The following is a 12,752-nucleotide window of genomic DNA, read 5'->3' as shown; positions in this document are numbered from 1 at the left end:
GATATATACCTTCTGCAGCACAGAGCTGGCTGTGATGAGAGGTGGCGTTGGCCTGCCTCCCTGGAGTGAAACCAAAGCTCTAGACCAGGAGATGTAAGGGAATGGAGCCTCATCTTTCTGGTTCTATTTTCTAAGAGTTCTAAGAGCAGAGCCTCCATCATACTGAGCTGGGGGATGGTAAGCAGTCGTTGGCTCAAATTCTACGGGCTCCCATTGTTCTTCAGTTCAGTTCAGTTCAGTTGCTCAGTCGTGTCTGACTCTTTGCAACCCCATGAACTACAGTACACCAGGCTTCCCGGTCCATCACTAAGGTCTGTGGATTTTCTTGAATAAATGCTTCTCTATTTGCTGTATGTCCTTAAAACAAATTCCAGATACTTAAAATGACTGACTTTTTAAAATAATTTTTACCAGTTAAATGGTTATTTCACTGAGGAGAGTATCTCCTGACTTCTTTATCCCACTATTTTAAAAGTCAACTACCATAAACAGGTTTTGTTTTTTTTAAGGTAAAAATAAGTTTTCTTGGTAGTCTTATACTCGTGATTCAAACATATTCAATGTGTCTCAATTCACTGCAGGTTTTTTTTTTTGTTTTTTTTTTGTTTGTTTGTTTGTTTTTTAAGCTATGCTGCACCTAGACTGCAGGATCTTAGTTCCCCAACCAGGGATTGAACCTAGGCCCACAACAGTGAGGGTTCAGAGTCCTAACCACTAGACTGCGAGGGAATTCCCTGATGCAATTATTTTTACTAATGTTCAAATTATCCCAAATTATCCTTGGCTACAAGGAACTTCTTTAAAAAGTTGCCTTCAGATTTCTTCTGAAGTGACACTAACAGTCACGGAGAACTTTCTTGCTATTACAATACAGGGTACATGACATTCCATAGACCCACAGAATGCTTCTGGAAAACTTAAAAGTCATAGTTATCAGGGAATTCCCGGGTGATCCAGTGGTCAGCACTCCACGGTCTCAATATTGAGGACCAAGGGTTCAATCTGTGGTCAGAGAACTAAGATCTCACAAGCTACATGGTGCCACTGGAAAAAAAAAAAAAAAAGCTTACCAGTATCAAAAGGAACACATAGGCCTTCCAAAGAAACAAAGAAGATAAAAGCAAACACTCAAAAGAGAAAAATAAATGTAAAAATCACAAAGCAGATAAAAAATGATCATGCACGTGTTCAATCGCTAAGTCATGTCCAACTCTTTGTGACCACATGGACTGTAGCCTGCCAATCTCCTCTGTCCATGGGGTTTTCCAAGCAAGAACACTAGAGTGGGTTGCCATTTCCTTCTCTAGGGGATCTTTCCGACCCAGGGATCAAACTCACATCTCCTATGTCTCCTACATTGACAGGTGGATTCTTTACCACTATGCCACCAAAAAATGATGAGAAAACAAAGTAGCACAGAAAAATGAAATGAATAATAAAACAAATGTATTAGTGATCATGATAAATATAAATGGAATCTACTCCCTTATTAAAAATTAGCATTCACAAATTGAATTAAATTTCAATTTTACATAACTTAAATGAAGCACATGATGAAACAAAAAGATTAATGTAAAGGAAGAGGAAATATATAAAACAAATACAAACTAAGAGAAATCTAATATGAAAAATATTAGTAGAATTTGACATTTAAAAAATGACACTGAAATTTAAAAAAATTTATACATAGGATGCTAAGTCGCTTCAGTCGTGTCTGACTCTGTGTGACCCCATAGACGGCAGCCCACCAGGCTCCCCTATCCCTGGGATTCTCCAGGCAAGAACACTGGAGTGGGTTGCCATTTCCTTCGCCAATGCATGAAAGTGAAAAGCGAAAGTGAAGTCGCTCAGTCGTGTCCGACTCTTAGCGACCCCATGGACTGCAGCCTACCAGGCTCCTCCGCCCATGGGATTTTCCAGGCAAGAATACTGGAGTGGGGTGCCATTGCCTTCTCCAATACATAGGATAGAGAAACACTAAACAATATGATTAATATTCTGCAAACAAAAGTCCAAGACGGACAGCCTCACTGAGGAATTCTACCAAACATACAGAGAACAACTTATACCTACCTTTATCAAATGATTGCAAAATAACTGAAGAGTGGGAAACAGTGTCAAATTCATATTATGAAGACATCACTCTGATACCAAAATCAGACAAACACACTACAATAAAAACAAAATTACAGACCAGTATCTTTTATGAATACAGATGTAAAAATCCTCAAAAATATTAGCAAAATGAATTCAACAATGTGATATAACACATTAACAAAAGGAAATACAAAAACCACATAATCATCTCAACAGATGCAGAAAAGGCATTTGACAAAATTGAACATCCATTCCTGATAAATATTCTCACCAAAATGGGTATAGAGGGAACATAAGAAAAGCCATTTACAACAAACCCACAGCCAACATAATACTCAGCAGTGAAAAGCTGAAAGCCTTCTTTCTAAGTTCAGGAACAACACAAGGATGCCCACTCTTGCCACTTCTATTCAGCATAGTATTGGAAGTTCTAGCTACAATAATCAGAAAAGAAAAAGAAACTAAAGGTATCCAAATTGGAAGGTTAGAGGTAAAACTGTCACTATTTGCAGATGCCATGATATGTGTAGACAGAACCCTAAAGTCTCCACACAAAATCTATTAGAGCTAACAAATGAATTTAGCAAGAGAGCAGGATAAAAAATTAATACACAGAAATCTGCTGCATTTCTTTATACTAATAATGAAGTGTCAAAAAGAAAATTTAAAAATTCAGATTTGAAATCACATCAAAAAAAATCAAATACCTACCAATAAACTTGACCAAGGAGGTGAAAGACTTCTACACTTAAAAAGATAAAACACTGATAAAGGAAATTGAAGATGATTCAAAGAAATGGAAAGCGACCCTATGCTCTTGAATTGGAAGAATTAATACTGTTAAAATGGCCACACTACCTCCAAGCAATCTACAGATGTAATGCAATCCATGTCAAAATACTCATGACATTTTCCAAAGAAATAGAAAAACTAATCCTTAAAGTTATATGGAACCACAAAATGCCCAGAATTGCCAAAGCAAGTTGGAGGAAAAAGAACAAAGTTGAGGACTTCCCTGGCAGTCCAGTGGTTAAGACTCCACCCTTCCACTGCAGGGGGCACAGGTTCAATCCCTGGTCGGGGAACTAAGATCCTGCATGCCACACTGTGCAGTGCCTGTTCCCCACCAAAAAAGAACAAAGCTGGAGGCATAACCCTCCCAGACTTTAGACTATATTACAAAACTACAGCAACCAAATAGTGTGGTCTTGGAAAAAAGCAGACATTACAGATCAATGGAACAGAGTACAGAGCCTAGAAATAAACCCACATCCCTACAATTAATTAATCTATGACAAAGAACGCAAGACTATACGATGGAGAAAAGAGAACCTCTAAAACAAGTGGTGCTGAGAAAGCTGGACAGCTACAGGTAAATAAAGAAATTAGAATACTCCCTTATACCATATATAAATATAAACTCAAAATGGTTTAAAAACCTACGTATAAGACACGACTACATCAAACTCCTAGAAGAGAACATAGGCAAAACATTCTCTGACATAAATCATAGCAGTATTTTCTTAGATCTGTCTCTCAAGGCCAAAGAAACGAAAGCAAAAATAAATGGGATCTGCTGCTGCTAAGTCTCTTCAGTGGTGTCCAACTCTGTGCGACCCCATGGACTGCAGCCTACCAGGCTCCTCCACCCATGGGATTTTCTAGGCAAGAGTAATGAAGTGGGTTGCCATTGCCTTGTCCGAAATGGTATCTAACCAAACTTAAAAGCTTTAGCACAGCAAAGGAAACGATCAACGAAACGAAAAGGCAACTTGTGGAATGGGAGAAAGTATTTGCAAACAATGCTTTTGACAAGGAGTTACTACACAAAATAAACGAATAGTTCATACAGTTCAATGTCAAAAAATCAAACAACCCAGTCAAAAAATCAGCAGAAGACTTAAATAGACATTTCTCCAAAGACACAGAGATGGCCAACAGGCACATGAAAAGAGGTTCAACATTGCTAATTATTAGAGAGATGCAAATCAAAGCTACAATGAGGTATCATCTCACACCAGTCAGAACAGCCACCATTAAAAAGTCTACAAATAAATAAATGCTGAAGAGGGTGTGGAGAAAAAAGAAACTTCCTACACTGTTAGTGGGAATATAAACTGGTACAGTCAGTAAAAGAAAACAGAATGGAGGTTTCTTAATAAACTAAAAATTGGGCTAGCATATGATCTAGCAATTCCATTCTTGAATATATATCTGAAAAAAATGAAAACTCTAATTCAAAAGGATACAGGTATCCCAATGTTCATAGCAGCATAATTTATAATATCCAGGACATGGAAACAACTCAAGTGCCAATCAACAGATGATTGGCTTAAGATGTGGTATATACAGACAATGGAGTATAACTCAGCCATAAAAAAGAATAAAATATTGCCATTTGCAGCAACATGGATGGACCTAGACAATACTGTATGCAGTGAAGTAAGACAGATAGACAAAGGCAAATACTATCATATCACTTATATGTAGAACCTAAAAATAATACAAATGAATCTATATATAAAACAGAAACAGACTCACAGACATAGGAAACAAATTTCAGGTTACTAAAGGGAAGAGAGAGAGAGAGGGAGGGACAAAATAGGATTATGGGATTAACAGATACAAACTCAGTTCAGTTCAGTACGGTCGCTCAGTCATGTCTGACTCTTTGTGACCTCATGGACTGCAGCACACCAGGCCTCCCTGTCCATCACCAACTCTTGAACTTTACTCAAACTCATGTCTGTTGAGTCGGTGATGCCATTCAACCTTCTCATCCTCTGTCATCCCCTTCTCCTCCTGCCCTCAATCTTTCCCAGCATCAGGGTCTTTTCCAGTGAGTCAGTTCTTCATATCAGGTGGCCAAACTATTGGAGTTTCAGCTTCAGCATCAGTCCTTCCAATGAATATTCAGGACTGATTTCCTTTAGTATGGACTGGTTGGATCTCCTTGCAGTCCAAGGGACTCTCAAGAGTCTTTTCCAACACCACAGTTCAAAAGCATCAATTCCTCAGTGCTCAGCTTTCTTTAGAGTCCAACTCTCACATCCATACATGACCATTGGAAAAACCATAGCTTTGACTAGACAGAACTTTGTTGGCAAAGTAATCTCTCTTTTTAATATGCTATCTGGGTTGGTCATAACTTTTCTTCCAAGGAGCAAGCATCTTTTAATTTCATGGCTACAGTCACTATCTGCAGTGATTTTGGAGCCCAAAAAATAAAGTCTGACACTCTTTCCTCTGTTTCCGCATCTATTTCCCATGAAGTGATGGGACCAGATGCCATGATCTTCGTTTTCTGAATGTTGAGCTTTAAGCCAACTTTTTCACTCTCCTCTTTCACTTTCATCAAGAGGCTTTTTAGTTCCTCTTCACTTTCTGCCATAAGGGTGGTGTCATCTGCATATCTGAGGTTATTGATATTTCTCCCAGCAATCTTGATTCCAGCTTGTGCTTCTTCTAGCCCAGCGTTTTTCATGATGTACTCTGCATATAAGTTAAATAAGCAGGGGGACAATATACAGCCTTGACGTACTCTTTTTCCTATTTGTAACCAGTCTGTTGTTCCATGTCCAGTTCTAACTATTGCTTCCTGATCTGCATACAGGTTTCTCGAGAGGCAGGTCGGGTGGTCTGGTATTCCCATCTCTTTCAGTATTTTCCACAGTTTATTGTGATCCACACAGTCAAAGGCTTTGGCATAGTCAATAAAGCAGTAGATGTTTTTCTGGAACTCTCTTGCTTTTTCCATGATCCAGAGGATGTTGGCAATTTGATCTCTGCTTCCTCTGCCTTTTCTAAATACAAACAGATACAAACTATTATACATAAAATAGATAAGCAACACAGATTTATGTAGGGAGGATCCCCTGGAGGAGGAAATGGCAATCCACTTCAGTATTCCTACCTGGAAAATTCCGAGGACAGAGGAGCCTTGTAGGCTACAGTCCACGGGGCAGCAAAAGAGTTGGACATGACTTAGTAACTAAACAACAGGGAATCATATTCAAAACCTTGTAATAACTTGTAATGGAATACAACCTGAAAAAAAACTGTATCACTTTGTGTCCTGTAATCACAGGACCCTAAAATGAGAAAAACTTACAAATGTAAAGTTTATAACAGAGAAAGCACACACTATAGATAGCAAGGGTATGAAAGTTAAAATATACATCACAGGGACTTCTCTGGTGGTCCAGTGGCTAAGATTCCACACTCCCAATGCATGGGGTCCAGGTTCAATCCCCGGTCAGGGAACTAGATCCCACATGCTACAACTAAGAGTTTGCATGCTGCAACTAAAGATCCCAAATGCTGCAACTAAGACCTGGCACAGCCAAATAAATAAATAAAAATAAATATTTAAAGACTACATCACAGTGTATGATTCATAGCAGGGGTCTGGAAAGAACAAGTGTAGGGTTCCATTGTTTTTCCCCCTCTGGTCCCACCAGATGTCTTGTACTCATTTTGTATCTTCCTGCCCCAGTGCCTAGAATCAGCCATTTCTTCAAGGAGCCCTGATTCCATTTATGGGAGAATGGTGTTTAGAAAGAAAGATCTGGATGCGAGGTGTGCTTCCTACTTTTGGGGTGTAACTGTTTCTAAGCCATTTCAGCAGCCAGAGCCAGAAAATATATCTAAGTATACTATCTGATATTTATAGACCTATCTATATTTCTGTATCTATTTACCAACTGGAGTACAATATTTATGCATAGTTCTTTTTGTTGACAGTCTTACATTAGTTAAAACATGGGCTTTTAAAAACAATATATTGACAAACATGATTATACTAGTTTCGGGTATATAACATAATGATTCAATATAAGTATATATTGCAAAATGATTCCCACAATAAGTCTAGTTAACATCCATCACTATAAATAATTACAGAATCTTTTTTCTTGTGATGAGAACTTTTAAGATCGACTCTCTTAGCAACTTTCAAATATGAAATATAGTACTGAACTATCGTTAAATGAAGCACAAAATGATTTGTGTAAATGAAGTGGAAATATATAAAACAAATGCAAATTAAGAGAAATCAAAGATGAAAATACATTAATAGATGGGGCTTCCTTGGTGGCTCAGTGGTAAAAAATCTGCCTGCCAGTGCAGGGGACATGGGTTTGACCCCTGGTCTGGGGAGGTTCCACATGCCACAGGGCAAGTGAGTCTGTGTGCCACAACTAATGACCCAGAGCTCTAGAGCCTGTGAGACACAACTACTGAGACCAGGTGCCACAACTACTGAAGCCTGAGCCCTAGAGCCCATGCTCCACCACAAGAGAAGCTACCTCAATAGGAAACCCGTGCGATGCAACGAAGAGTAGCCCCTGCCTGCCGCAACCAGAGAAAGCGTGTGCGCAGCAAGGAAGACCCCACGCAGCACTAAATAAATAAATAAAACGGTGATATGGAAAGACATCCATGTCCTAATCCCCACAACTGTTGAATATTATGTCATATGACAAAGGGGATTTTGCAGATGTGACTAAATTAAAAATCTCGTGATTGAGAGACTACCCTGGATTATCCAGGTGGGTCCTAAATGTAATCACAAGGGTCCTTAAAGAGGGCACCAAGAAAGTCAAAGGAGATAGTAGGAGACCCGAGAATGGGAGCAAAAGGTTGGAGTGATGTGAGGAAGGAGTCACAGGCTGAGGAAAACAGGCTGCCTCCGGAAGCTAGAAAAGTCATGGAAAATGAATTCTTCTCTAGAGGTTCAAGAAGAAACCAGCCCTACAACACCTTGACTTTATTTAGCCTAGTGAAACTGATTTCAAATTTCTGGCCTCCAGAATTGTAAGAGAATAAATTTGTGTTAAATTTTTATAGCAGCAACAGGAAACTAATACACATATCTTTAGTTCTGCCTTTTTCAAAATGCCATATGAGGACTTCCCTGGTAGTACAGAGGATGGGAATCTGCCTGCCAATGCAGGGGACATGGGTTGGAGACCTGTCTGGGAAGATGCCACATGCCAAGGGGCAACTAAGCCCATGAACCATAACTGCTGAGCCCAAGTGCTGCAACTAGTGAAGCCTGTATGCCCTGGAGCCCATGCTTTGCAACAGAAGAGGCCACTGCAATGAGAAGCCCATGCATCACAACTGGGGAGTAGCCTCCACTCTCCACAGTTATAGAAAAAAACCCTTGTACAGCAACAAAGACCCAGCGAAACCAAAAAAAAAAAAAAAACCCCATATCAATAGAATCATACAGTACTTTTGGGTCTTTGGAGTCTGGCTTCTTTTGCTTGGCAAAATGAAGTTAAGATTCATCAATGCTTATATTATACATACTTTACCACAAAAAGAAAGATTCGTTCATTTTGTTGAGTGAATCAATAGATCTTTCCTTCTTATCACTGACTAGTATTCCATTGTATGCATGCACCAGTTTGTTTATGGGTTTCCCAGGTGGCAAAAGTGGTAAAGAATCTGTCAGCCAAGCAGGAGATATGAATTCGATCCCTGGGTCGGAAAGATCCCCTGTAGAAGGAAATGGCACCCCACTCCAGTATTCTTGCCTGGGAAATCCCATGGGTAGAAGAACCTGATGGGCTACGGTCCATGCAGTCACCAAGAGGCAGACATGACTTAGCAACTAAACAGCAACAGTAATCAGTTTGTTTATCCATTCACCTGCTGAAGGACATCTGGTTGTTTCCAGTTTTTGATAATGATGCTATAAATATTTGCATACACGTTTGTGTGTGTACATAAATATTCATTTCACTTGACTATTAAAACCAGCTCATAGGTATTCATAGCTTTTAGGACATGGAGATGTAGATTTAAATAGCATTACCAGGGAAACATATTACTAAATAATACAAATAAACAAACAACAAAAAAAACACAGGCTTTTTAAGGCCAAGGTTACTTTTACAGAATAAGCCATAAGTTCTCAGTTCCAGATGTCTTAGACATAGCATTTTAAGGACATCTTAAGAAACCAGAATATTGTCTTCTTATTCTGTTGCTGGGATTTCTTACAACAGCAGTTAGGGGGGCCTATGATTTTTTCAGACTAAATGCTGAAATTTCATTATTTAGAACTATGAGAAATAAGGACAATTCTAAGAAGTTTAAACTTACTATGGAAAGGAAAGGGGCAAAACAGAATTACAAACAATTGGAATAGGAACATATAATGTTATCCATCCACGGTATAAATAGAAAAAACCTAACAATGAATATTTGAATTTCTGATTTACAAAATTGGCAATCCATTCACTCCTAGTCCTTAGTATTGTTTGCTATGAAACTTTGTCAAATGGTTTCATGAAGTCATTAAAATGTACCTGTTCTTTTTCCAACAGATATGCAGTGATACTTCTGCCAAGGGAGTTTTGCCTGAATAGAGAAAAAAATAAGACATTCAAACATAGAAGTGGCAACATTTTCCCCTAGGGCACCAAAGCCACAGAGGAAAAACTCTGAATTGCAACACTCAATGCAAAATCAGGTTCATGTCACATAATCTGCAAAAGGTTTATAAAACCAAAGCATTTAACAAATATTTGTCAGGGTATGGGATTTTCTCCTATTTACAAGCTAACAAGTTAGCCTGTTAACATTTCCTGGATGCCAGCAGCACAGTAAGCAGTAGCAGCACCATCAGCATATTTGTGTGGGTTCCCCACAGCCCTAAGCCCAAAAAGAGGCCATGCAGAGGGCCAGGTGGACATACTATGCACAAAATGCATGTCTGCATCACACCAAAGGACACTGGCCTTGGGGAATTGACATCTTATATAGCAAGCTTGCTCTTTACCCCAGAGGGAAATATCACCTCCTCCTTCAAGGCAGCTCCTTGCACATACAGCGCAGAGAAATGAGTCAGGTAAAGTGGTCAGGGCCTTGCATTCTTGGCATATAAAGCAAGAATGAGCAGGGACACTCTGGGCTGTGTCAGATTGTATCTCCTTATACTATGCCCAGAGCGAAAAGAGGCCATCTCTCCTCCCACTTGAAGTGAACAGTAAGATGTACTGCCTGAAGTTTTGCCCCTAGAAATACCTTCTGCCTTTAGCTGGTGCCAGCAAACTGCAAAAACCAGGCCTGTGCTTTGTCTCTGTTAACCAGTCATAGAGAACTCTTGGGAAGCCATAAATGTGGATTAAGTGAGAAATAAATTGATAGGATCAAGTACCATAGGAGTTTAAGACACCTCTCCAGGCAGTTTACTGGTGCCTTCTGACTAGCCTGGACTTAATCGTATATATAACATTATCATTTTCAAACAGAATACTGGTGTCATATCCAACTTTATGCTTCCATGGATTAGATAACATCTCGTTTCTAGTGGTCCTTTCAAGTGGCATATCTCACTCTCCTTTTGCCTTCCAGATGTCCTGTCCATGCTCTCGAATGAGTGAACCTACCCAGAAGCCAGAGAGCAAGGAAATCTATTGATCCAATCCCTCCCCAGGGCGCAGCAGAGGCGGAGAGGGTGGAGTGAATCTGCAAGGGCAATGGAAGATATCCAGCACAGCCCATAAATGGCATTGATGTCATTGGTGTGATTTTCTAAAACATTAAACCATTCTTGGTAAGGTTCCAAACAAAACAACACATACTCCTTTCAATTTACACAGTAGTTCCGTTCCTGGAAAATTCCAGGATATTAAAACTGCTCAAAAAATACTTTGAGTTATGCTCGCTTCAGCAGCAGTATACTAAGATTAGAATTATACAGAGAGGATAAGCATGGCCCCTGCACAGAATGACATGCACATTTGTGAAAGCATCTCATATTTTTAAAAGTAAATTTTAGAAAAAAGTACTTTAACTTTACATGTAAATGAGGTTAGGCTTAGGCTTGGATGACCACAGATAGGTTTTTCATACACATGGATGGCTAGAGGGACATTTGAAAATTATGTAAAACGGAGAAACATTCATCCCTGTACAAATGTCACAGACACTGAAGGACACATGACATTCTTGGCTCCTGCCCTCTAACTGCCAGGAGATCCCTGCCAGGGGATTCCTGTCAATCACTGTAACAACAAAAATAGCCCCATGTGTTTTCAAAGTATACCCTTGATGGCACTGCCCCCAGGGAGACCCACTCTCCTAAGGCGAAACATTCATCCTTACAGAAATTGAGTTTGATACTTCACCCTTTAGTGGCTGGGGGAAGACAACAAATAAAGAAATGACTTCTCGATTCATGGCTCCTTGTTCAGTGCAATATACAGAAGTCTCTGACCCAGCTACCAAACACTTGCTGCAATTTCTAGCAACATGGAATTGTGAACTTGAATTTTATGATTTGGTATAAATAAAAAGTAAGAAAATAAATGGATGCAAAGCTCAAACTTCACATGGAGCCAGGTAAAGTTTATAAATAACCACATTTATGTCACTTGAAATTAAACAATAACATTTTTCTACTTTTAACTTACATATATATATTTTAAAATTTTGCTTCTTTTTTCAGCTGCACCGTGGTGCATGTGGGGTCTTAGTTTCCCCATCAGGGATCTAACTTGCACCCTCTGCTTGGGAACATGGAGTCTTAACCCCTGGACCACCAGGTAAGTTCCTTAACTGACACATTTTAAGTAACACATACATGCTATATAAAATTACAAAATCTAGACACAAAAATAAAAAGTAAAAACATCATACTCTGTGGCAGACAGAATAATGGCCCTTCTCAAAGATGTCCATGACCTTATCCCTGGAACCATTTACATGGCAAAAGGGATTCTGCAGATGTGACTAAGTGAAGGATTTTTTTTAATCAGAGGATAATTGCTTTGCAATGTTGGTTGGTTTCTGCTATACAACAACATGAATCAGCTATATGTGTACATAAATTCCCTCCCCCTTGAGCCTCCCTCCCACTCTACCCCGACCCATAAGTGAAAGATCTTGAGATGGAGAGATTACCCTGAATGATCCATGTGTGCTCAATGTAATCACAAGGATTCTTAGAAAAGGGAAGGAGGAGAATCAGAAGGCCTCATAAACCTATAAGAAATTAAGTTTGTATTGTTTTAAGCTACTAATTTGTGGTAATTTGTTTCAGAAATAAGAAGAAATTCATAAACACCCCCTGCCACCCGTCACAGAGATCCACCATTGTTAACACCTCAGTATCTGCACTTTAAGAGATTTTCCTACACTATTATGTGTATGTGTGTGTGTGTACTTTTTCCAAGGATGTATCACAGTGTACATGCTATTTTATAACCTCCTTTTTTAAGTCAACAAACTCCATCTTTCCATTTCATCAAATACCTAAACCATATTAAAAATTTCCCAAGTAACATAAAAATGCCCTTATCAGTTGTTTTATCCAAATCATGATCTGTTCAAGGACCACCCACAGCACTTAATTTTTAGGTATCTTTTGTTATGATCTTGACTATTGAAGAGATGGTCCTACAGTTGTTCAGAGCAACCTGCCACCTTCTGGGTTTGTTTAGTTTCTCTATTTTGAACATCATTATTAAATCATGGGTTTTCACAGAATTCATTTGTTTCCATTAATCGCCACCATTAGTCTTTATAATGTTCTAAATGTTATGACTATGGCCAGTGGAACATAACCCCACTGATTTTTGAGAACATTATGGATTGTGAGCATAAAAGATATCCCTAGATTTCCTTGTACTTTCCCTGTC

General features: G+C 39.1%; 1 non-coding gene across 1 annotated transcript; it reads left to right on the top strand.

Moving 5' to 3' along the window:
• The first annotated feature begins 10,771 nt into the window (after nt 1–10,771).
• LOC138931239 (U6 spliceosomal RNA) lies at nt 10,772–10,876 on the top strand. Its single transcript, XR_011446488.1, has one exon. It is a non-coding gene; the product is annotated as a U6 spliceosomal RNA (small nuclear RNA).
• The last annotated feature ends 1,876 nt before the right edge of the window (nt 10,877–12,752 follow it).

Source organism: Ovis canadensis, chromosome X, assembly GCF_042477335.2.
Source record: "Ovis canadensis isolate MfBH-ARS-UI-01 breed Bighorn chromosome X, ARS-UI_OviCan_v2, whole genome shotgun sequence".
Classification (NCBI taxonomy): Eukaryota; Metazoa; Chordata; class Mammalia; order Artiodactyla; family Bovidae; genus Ovis; species Ovis canadensis.
The sequence above is the reverse complement of the archived record's forward strand: the minus strand, read 5'-3'. Positions and strand labels throughout refer to the sequence as shown.